Consider the following 10,508-nt stretch of genomic DNA (forward strand, 5'->3'; position numbering starts at 1 on the left):
GGGGCTCGATGCGGGGCTCGATGCGGGGCTCGATGCGGGGCTCGATGCGGGGCTCGATGCGGGGCTCGATGCGGGGCTCGATGCGGGGCTCGATCCCGGGACTCCAAGACCATGACCCGAGCCGAAGGCAATGGCTTAACCAACTGAGCCACCCAGGCGCCCCGACCTGAAGGCTTTAAAAACTGTGCCACCCAGGCGCTCGTTTTCCACACCAGTTGGATCAGAATTTCTAGGAGTGGGCCCTCGTGCAACTGGGTATTTTTAAAAAGCTCCTCTTTTGAGTGTGGAGTGACCAACTTTTTAGAGAGCTAACCCGGGACACAGTCCTACCAGACGAATAACATAATCCGTTGAATATAATGAATGATTACACATATCTGTGTTACTTACAATAAAAATATGAAAAATAGGTATTTATCTGAAATTATGTTATTCAGAAATTACATGAATGCTATTTAAACAAAGCAACATAGGACTAGTTATCAGTGGCAATTAGTTGTAATTGATAGGAGGATTTGTTTGTTTGTTTTAAGGTTTTATTTATTTGACAGAGAGAGACAGCGAGAGAGGGAACACAAGCAGGGGTCGTGGGAGAGGGAGACGCAGGCTCCCCGTGGAGCAGGGAGCCCGATGTGGGGCTCGATCCCAGGACCCTGGAATCATGACCTGAGCCGAAGGCAGACTCTGAACGACTGAGCCACCCAGGCGCCCCCCGATAGGAGGATTTGATAGGATTCCATGTTTAGCAAAGAAAAAAAAAAGTAACAGGTTAAGAAAAACACTTATGTGAAATCTCCCTTTAAGTCTTGATTTCCATGGGCCAAAACACTAGAAACAGAGAAAGAAGGAGAGGCAGAGAGAGGGATAGGGTGTTTGTTTTACCAGTATCATACTAGTTGTTTGACCTGGGACGAACTAGTTCACTCTTCTGTATGTTAGTTTCCATACATGTAAAATGAGGAGACTAGGACTATGAATTTTATAGGGTTGTTCTGAGGCGTAGCACCCCCTTATCCTCTGTTTTGCCTTTCACAGTTTCAGTTACCCAAGGTCAGTCATGGTCCAGAAGCAGATGATCCTCCTTCTGGCATATCCTGAGAAGGTCAATAGTAGCCTGACGCTACCTCACAATGCCTCCATTATTCATCTCACTTCATCTCATCGCATAGGCATTTTATCATCTCACATCATCACAAGAAGAAGGGTGAGTACAGTACAATAAGCTATTTTGAAAGAGAGACCACATTCACATAACTTTTATTACAGTGTATTGTTATAATTGTTCTATTTTATTATTGTTGTTAATCTCTTGCCATACCTAATTTATAAGTGAAACTCTATCGTAAATGTGTAAGTATAGGAAAAAGCATAGTATATGTGAGGTTTGGTACTATCCACAGTTTCAGGCATCAACTGAGGGTCTTGGAATATATCCCTCCACAGGTAAGGGGGAAATACAGAGAAGAGGGGCCACTTTCTGCTCGTTTTCTACTGTATTAAATGAGTTAATATATGTAAAATGCTTAGAACAATGCCAGGCCACAGTAAATGTTCCTAAAGCATTAGGGAGAAAATCTTCAGTTTTCTAAACATCGTTAGATGAACGCAGATATTCATTGACTCAGTGTTGCAGCAGTTTGAACTTCCAAAAGACAATTAAGAGAATCAGGAAATAAAATGAAATTCATTCAATTAATACTTATTGAGGGTCGGGGCGCCTGGGTGGCGCAGTCGGTTAAGCGTCTGCCTTCAGCTCAGGTCATGATCCCAGGGTCCTGGCATCCAGCCCTGCGTCGGGCTCCCTGCTCAGCAGGGAGTCTGTTTCTCTCTCCCCACTCCTGCTCTTTCTCTCAAATAAATAAATAAAATCTTTAAAAGAAAATTTATTGAGGGCCTACAATGTTCCAGGCACTGTTAAATTTCAAATATTACACGTTTAAATGTTACTCAAAGTATTTAGGGCTTGGGGGCGCCTGGGTGGCTCAGTCGTTGGGCATCTGCCTTTGGCTCAGGTCATGATCCTGGGGTCCTGGGATGGAGCCCCCACATCGGGCTCACTGCTCAGCGGGAAACCTGCTTCTCCCTCTCACACTCTCCCTGATTGTGTTCCCTCTCTCGCTGTGTCTCTCTCTGTCTCTCTCTCTGTCAAATAAATAAAAATCTAAAAAAAAAAAAAAGTATTTAGGGCTTGGTTCCTTTCTCATACAGGAAAAACCAGTTGAACTTTTGAAAAATTATACTGTGCCATGATAACATTGGAAACTTGGGGGCCTCAAATTCAGAGGTAGTTTCCTTCTCAGGATATTTACTGGTAGCTGAAGCTACACGGAGCAGGAGGCTAAAGAGCTGTATTAAAACACTGGGAAAGGAAAAGAAGAATCTTCAATCTCCCAGTGCTTGAGATAAGGACCACTACAGGGAGGAGATCACTAACTGTAAATCTGATAAGCAGTAGTTTCCACTGCTACTCTTGAAGCTGACTGATCCTTTCTGATATTTGTTTTGGTTTTTTTTTTTAGATTTTCTTTAAAGATTTTATTTATTTATTTGACACAGAGAGAGAGATCACAAGTGGGGGGGGGGTGGCAGAGGGAGAGGGAGAAGCAGGCTCCTGGCTGAGCAGGGAGCCTAATGCAGGGCTTGATCCCAGGACTCTGGGATCATGACCTGAGCCGAAGGCAGTCGCTTAACCCACTGAGCCACCCAGGCGCCCCTGTGTGTGTGTGTGTGTGTGTGTTTTAATCTCTAGAAGTTCTATTTTTATTACCTTGTATTTCATTATATTTGTTTCTTGTTTTATGTTTGTTTCTTTTGTTTCTGTTTTTTATTTTTATTTTTTGTTATTTTTTTTTTTTTAAGAGAGAGAGTGTGAGCAGGAAGGGGCAGAGGGAGAGGGAGAGAGAGAATATTAAGCAGGCTCCACACTCAACTCGGGGCTCAATCTCAGGTTGTAAGCTGAAATCAAGAGTCAGACACTTAACTGAATGAGCCACCCAGGCATCCGTTATGTTTGTTTCTTTTAAGTCCTTGAGCATAATTATTTTATTTTAAAAGATTTTATTTATTTGAGAGAGAGAGCACAAGCAGAGGGGAGGGGCAGAGAGGGAGAGGGAGAAGCAGGATCCCAGGTGAGCAGGGAGCCCCATGTGGGGCTCAATCCCAGGACCCTGGGATCATGACCCGAGCCAAAGACAGATGCTTAACCGACTGAGCCACCCAGGCGCCCCAAGCATAATTATTTTAAAGTCCAAGTCTCCTGGGGCACCTGGGTGGCTCAGTCTAGTTAAGCATCCAATTCCCGACTCTTGATCTCAGCCCAGGTCATGATCTCAGGGTCATGAGATCCCTGCACTCCACTCTACTTAAAGCTTGTCTCCCGACTCCATAATGTCTGTCATTTTTTGGATCTGTTTCTATTGACTGATTATTTTCCTGGTTTTGGATTACATTTTCCTGCTACTTTACATACCTATTGATTTTTGATTGAGTGCTAGACATTAATGAATTTTACGTTGAGTGTCAGAGTTTGTTGTTTTCCTTTAAAAGCATTAGAACCCATATGATCCAGAAATCCCTCCTCTGGGTTAATACCCCAAAGAAATGAAAGCAGTGTGACTCAAACAGATATGTGTACACCCATGTTCATAATAGCCTATTCCCAACAGCCAAAAGGCAGAAGCAAGCCAAATGTCCTGGACAAATGAATGGATAAACAAATTGTGGTATATCCATAGAATGGAATATTTTTCTTTTTCTTTTTTTTTTTAATTTTATTTATTTATTTGAAAGAGAGAGACACAGCGAGAGAGGGAACACAAGCAGGGGGAGTGGGAGAGGGAGAAGCAGGCTCCCCGCAGAGCAGGGAGCCCGATGCGGGACTCGATCCCAGGACCCTGGGATCATGACCTGAGCCGAAGGCAGTCGCTTAACCGACTGAGCCACCCAGGCGCCCTTTTTCTTTTTTTTTAAAGATTTTATTTATTTATTTGAGACAGAGAGAATGAGAGACAGAGAGCATGAGAGGGAGGAGGGTCAGAGGGAGAAGCAGACTCCCTGCCGAGCAGGGAGCCCGATGTGGGACTCGATCCCGGGACTCCAGGATCATGACCTGAGCCGAAGGCAGTCACTTAACCAACTGAGCCACCCAGGCGCCCCAAGAATGGAATATTTTTCTTTTTCTTTCTTTTTTTTTTTTTTTAAAGATTTTATTTATTTGAGACAGAGAGAATGAGAGAGACATAGAGCACATGAGAGGGGGGAGGGTCAGAGGGAGAAGCAGACTCCCCCGCTGAGCAGGGAGCCCGACGCGGGACTCGATTCCGGGACTCCAGGATCATGACCTGAGCCGAAGGCAGTCGCCTAACCGACTGAGCCACCCAGGCGCCCCAAGAATGGAATATTTTTCTTTTTCTTTCTTTTTTTTTTTTTAAAGATTTTATTTATTTGAGACAGAGAGAATGAGAGAGACATAGAGCACATGAGAGGGGGGAGGGTCAGAGGGAGAAGCAGACCCCCCGTCAAGCAGGGAGCCTGATGCGGGACTCGATCCCAGGACTCCAGGATCATGACCTGAGCCGAAGGCAGTCGCCTAACCAACTGAGCCACCCAGGCGCCCTCACTCATTCTTTTCTTTTCTTTCTTTTTTTTTTTTTTTAAAGATTTTATTTATTTGCTTGAGAAAGAGAATGAAAGAGAGCACAAGAGGGAGGAGGGTCAGAGGGAGAAGCAGACTCCCCGCCGAGCAGGGAGCCTGACGCAGGACTCGATCCCGGAACTCCGGGATCATGACCTGAGCCGAAGGCAGTCGCTAAACCGACTGAGCCACCCAGGCGCCCCAAGAATGGAATATTTTTCAGCTTTAAATAGGAAGGAAATTCTGACAAATGCTACAACATGAATGAACCTTGAGTAGATGATGCTAAGTGAAATAGGCCTGACAGACAAGGACAAATATTGTATGATTCCACTTACGTGAGAGACCTAGAGTAGTCAAATTCATAGAGACAGAGAGTACAAGGGCGGTTGCCAGGGGCTGAGGGGAGGGGGAAATGGAGAGTTGACGTTTAATGGGGACAGAGTTTCAGCTTGGAAAGATGGAAAAAGTTCTGGAGATGGGTTGTGGCGATCATTGCACACAGTATGAATGTCTTAATGCCACCGAGCTGTCCGCTCACAAATGATTAAAAAGTTAAATTTTATGTTACATGTATTTTACCAGAATAAATTTTCTTTTTTCTTTAAGACACTTCAAATTTCTTTCAGATCAGCTTAACTCAAGGCTTATTTTGAAGCTTTGTAAAGATGAGTTCACCCCAAGAAGAGCTGACCTTGGCTTGCAAGCTTGAGCAAATCTTGACGTCCTCTAGGGCTAGTTTAATACTTTCACTAATTACGGCAGTCCGGACGTGAGCATCTCCCAGCTCTGTGTGACCTCTGAGAATTATTCAGCTTACAGTTTCCTGTTCGTTCTTTGCCTGGCATGATTCTACTAGGAGCAGACTCAAGAGGACCCGTTGTAGAGATTTCTAGAGATTTTCTCTGTGTAGCTTCTGGCTCCCTAGGATTCTGCTACCCAAATCCCAGCTACCTCTGCCTCCTTGAATTCAAATCTCTGTGTCCTCATCTTAGAGAGCCTGCTATGGTCTGTTTTGACTCTTCCTCCCCTGAGCTGTGGCACAGAAGGTGCGTTTTTTCAGGGACCACAGGTCTGAACTGCCTGGTGTCCCCAGTCGGAAACATTTTTTCATATGTTCTGTCTAGTTTTATAGTTTTTTACAATGAGTTCAGCCAGTCTAGTCTTAGTAACTGCATCATGGCCAGAAGAGGAAACTCAGTATAGTTGTAACATGCATTTCCTTTATTACAAATGCACTTAAAATTTTCATATACTTAAATTCTATTAAAAAGAAGCAACAGAGGGGCACCTGGGTGGCTCAGTCAGTTAAGCAGCTGCCTTCGGCTCAGGTCATGATCTCAGGGTCCTGGTATCGAGTCCCACATCGGGCTCCCTGCTCAGTGGGGACCCTGCTTCTCCCTCTGCCTGCTCTGCCCGCTGCTCCCCACTGGCTTGTGCTCTCTCTGACATAAATAAAGTCTTAAAAAAAATTTTTTTTTTAATTTTAAAAAATAAAAAATTAAAAGAAGCAACAGAGGCACCTGGATGGCTCAGTTGGTTGAATGACTGACTCTTGATTTTGGCTCAGGTCATGATCTCAGGGTCATGAGATCGAGCCCTGCATCGGGCTCTGTGTTTAGCTCGGGGTCTACTTGAGATTCTCTCCCTTTCCCTCTGCCCCTCCCCCTGCTTGCTCTCTTTCTCTCTCTAAAATAAATAAAATTTAAAAAAAGAAGAAGAAGAAGCAACAGGCCCAAAATGGAGTGAGTCACTTGGGTTAAACCTGATGCCAGCAGGCCAGGTCTGGGGACTCAGAGGGGGTCCTGCAGGACCAGCCATGGGGGCCCCTGGCTGCATGTAGGATAGAAATGAAATGCAAGCCAGCAGGAAGTGAAAGCAGAGTTTACTGAAGGTGTAGAGAGAGTGCAGATACAGTGTGTCCAGGAGAGTCAGAAAGGAAAGGAGGGAGACTCATTTTTGTTCGGGGCCTGGGGGTTTTTACTGAGTACAGTGGTCTGGTGAACGTGTCCCCTTGGGCATCTAGGAACCGATCAGAACAAAGATGGAGGCCCAGGTGTTATTCCTTGGAGCCAGGGGGCCTTGGCGTCCACATGTCTCGTGCCATGGTCTGGAATGTGCATATAATGGCTATGGTGTCTAATGAGGTGTCTGTCCGATCGGATGGGGGCCCCCAAATGTGGGTCGAAGATCAGGTGGAAGCCGGTGGTGGGGCCATGGAAGAACTCACCTGAGGCAGAACAAAGGATACAGAAGTTTATGAATACACCCCAAGGGAACAATGGGCAGGATAGCAAAGCAGAGACTGTCTGCAAGGAGGCGGTGGGTGAGGGCTGTTTTTAAAGGGGAAAGGTGAGGAGGTAATGGCCACATAGGGCACTTTCCCTTTTTCGGTAACTGTGCCTAGGTGTAAGTAGCCCACTGGAAAGTTAGGGCCTATGGATATTATGAGGTGGGTCACCTGATGGGCCTGTTTGTATTCAGCCAGGGGGGTGCTGTGGGCCCTTTCAACATTCCATCGCTCAAACCTGTCTGCCTAAAAGCAGCCTCTACAGCGGCTTCCTCTGGTCATTCTCTCCTGGGCCTTCCTTAGATGTTATCAATTCCAAAGAAATCATTAGCTCTTTGTCCCTTACAAGGAGGACATTCTGAGGCCTGCGTAAAGGGGGATGGGGGTGTGAGGGTGCAGGTCTGAGCAAGAACAGAAGCAGGAAAAGGAGCAAAAAAAGCAGATTTTTATGGAATCCTTCAGTTTCTCTATCTTAAACCCATGACACCATACCAAGATTTAATACCTGACTTAATTACTTTTGACCTTCCCTAGGAATGTAATCCTAACCTGTCAGTCTGGAATTTTCTGGTCAGCGCCAATGAAGCCATGCTCCTAATAAGTTCTCTTGTCTCCCAAAGGAAGGTTACCTTGCCAGAAGATTTTTTTTTTCATTTATGACTTCCTTGTTCCACACCCTTTTTGCTTTTCAAAACCTTTCCTTCTGTAGCTCTCTGAGGCTCCATTCTATTGGATGGGATGCTGCTGATTTGTGAATCATTCAATAAAGCCAATTCAATCTTTAAATTTACTCCACTGCATTTTTTTTTCTTTTTTTTACAATTTCATTTGTATTTTGTGAGTGAACTGTCCATAATTGTACTTGAATGTTTTCCTCTTGGGGTATAGATTTTGGATTTTGGATTTCGGATTTTGAGACATCATTAGAAATATTTCTCTATGCCCAGATTAGAAATGAATTCAGCAGTTTTTTGGTTTCTTCTTCTTCCTCCCCCCACCCTCCTCATCCTTCCTCTCCTCACTATTCTCCTCTTCTGTTGCTGCTTCTGCTTCTACTTCCTTAATACGTAAATCTCTGATCTATTTGGAATTTAACTTGGTATGTGGTAGAAGTTATGGATTTAAATTTAACCTTTTTCCAAAACAGTTATCTGGTAACATTTGTTTAAAACAAATGTCTTTCCCCGTTGATATAAAATGCTGCTTTTATCGTACACTAAATCTTTACATATTCTTGGATCCATATCTGGACTTTCTGTTCTGTTCCATTTGCCTATCTATTCATATGCCAATATTACACTGTTTTAATTAGAAAGGCTCTATGGTATGTTTTTATTAACGACAGAAAAATGTATTTGCTCTTTTTCAGAGCTTTTTTTATTATCGTTGTTATGTTTGCTTATTTATTTTTGTACATGAGTTCTAGAATTCATAAATATAGCTGCAGGGGAAAAAGACCACTTATACTGGTATCATGGGGAGGTTATAAATTAACTTAGGGATGTTTATATCTTCTTCCTCTTCCTCCATTCGGTCCTTGAATGAGTCTTAGGACCTCAGTTTTCTGGGCTGCCTCTCACCTTGGTAGGACTTGTGTCCCTGTTGCTGCTTTTTGCTTCTACTCTAATTCATCTCTAAGACTAGGCAGAGCACATTGTGTCTAGCTTTAAACCAAGTTTTCTGGGGTTCTGACTCCCTTATGTGGTTCCTGTCAGCCACTTCCTGTCTATGCTGGGCTATACATTATGTTATTTCTCTTGTGAAATCTGGAAGAATCTCATTCCATCATGTGCAGCTTTAACAAAAGCCTCATCCAGACTCTCTGCCAACCCACAGACTAGACATTCCTGGTGTGAGATAATAGAAAACATATGCATTGATCTCTGCCCCCAGTTCCCAGCACAGAGCTTCTAAAACCCTTGTAAATTCTTAAGTGATAATAGCACTAGGAGCATCTCTTGTTCTAATATTTATTTTTTACTTCATCCCTGACACAGGACTCTTAAAACTCTTGTAAATTCCTAATGGTAAGAGCACCAGGAGCATCTTTTTTTCTATTGAGGTGACTCTGGGTGGGCTCCTAGATGGCTCCTGGTTGGGACATGGTCACCAGGAAGACCAAGGCCATGATGAGAAGCTAGGAATTTTCAGTCGTGCCCCTTACTTCTCCAGAGAGGGGAGAGGGGCTGGAAATGGAGTTAATAATTGGTCATACCTATATGAGGAAGCCTCCATAAAACCCCAATAGTGGGGTGCCTGGGTGGCGCGCTCGGTTGAGCATCCAGCTCTTGGTTTCAGCTCCGGTCATGATCTCAGGCTCATGGGATTGATCCCCGCATTGGGCTCCATGTTCAGTGGGGAGTCTGCTTGAGATTCTCTCCCTCTCCCTCTTCCTCTGCCCCTCCCCCCAGTGCAATCTTGTGCTCTCTCTCTCTCATTCTGGAATAAATAAACCATTAAAAAAAAAATAGTATGAGTTTGGGAGCTTCCAGGCTGATGAACACATCCACACCAGCAGCAGGGTGAACATATCCCAACTCCACAGGGACCGAAGCTCCTGTGCTCTGGACCCTCCCAGACCTCACCCTGTGTATCTCTTCATCTCGCTATTTATCTGTATCCTTTATCATATTTTTTTAATAAACTGGTAAATGTATTTCCCAGAATCCTGTAAGCTGCTCTAGCAAATTAAATAAACCTGAGGAGGAAGTTGTGGGAACTTCCAAATTGTAGCCAAATTGGACAGAAGTTGTGGGTAACCTAGGGACCTACTACTTGCAACTGGCATCTGAAGTAGGGTGGGGGCAGTCTTATGGGACTGAGCCCTTAACCTGTAGGCTCTAGGTAGATAGTGTCAGAATTGAGTTAAAATTATAGGACACCCAGCTGGTGTTGCAGAATTGCTTGGTGTGTGTGGGGGAACCTCCATACATTTAATGATCAGAAGTGAAGTGTTTTGTGTGAGCATTAAAGGAGACACAATGGGGCACTTGGATGTCTGGCTTTTGATTTCAGCTCAGGTCATGATCTCAGGGTCATGGGATTAAGCCCTAAGACAGGCTCCGCGCTCAGCAGGGAGTCTGCTTGAGATTCTGTCTTTCCCTCTCCCCTCCCCCTGCTCTCTTTCTCAAATAAATAATCTTAAAAAAAAAAGGAGACACACAGGAGGGGCACCTGGCTGGCTCAGTCAGTAGAGCATGTGACTCTTGAGCTTGGGGTTGTGAGTTCGAGCCCTATGTTGGGTGTGGAGATTACATAAAAATAAAATCTTTAAAAAAAAAAGAAGAAACACACAGGAGAAAGACTCATAGGAGGGAAAGCCTGGGTTTTTCCTTGTACCCCTAGATCCTACTAGAATTTGACCCACTTCCTTGAACTTGGTGATTTATTTATTTTTTATTTTTTTTAAAGATTTTATTTATTTATTTGAGAGAGAGAGAATGAGAGACAGAGAGCATGAGAAGGAGGAAGGTCAGAGGGAGAAGCAGACTCCCCGCCGAGCAGGGAGCCCGATGCGGGACTCGATCCGGGGACTCCAGGATCATGACCCGAGCCGAAGGCAGTCGCTTAACCAACTGAGCCACC

Source organism: Neomonachus schauinslandi, chromosome 5, assembly GCF_002201575.2.
Source record: "Neomonachus schauinslandi chromosome 5, ASM220157v2, whole genome shotgun sequence".
NCBI lineage: Eukaryota > Metazoa > Chordata > Mammalia > Carnivora > Phocidae > Neomonachus > Neomonachus schauinslandi.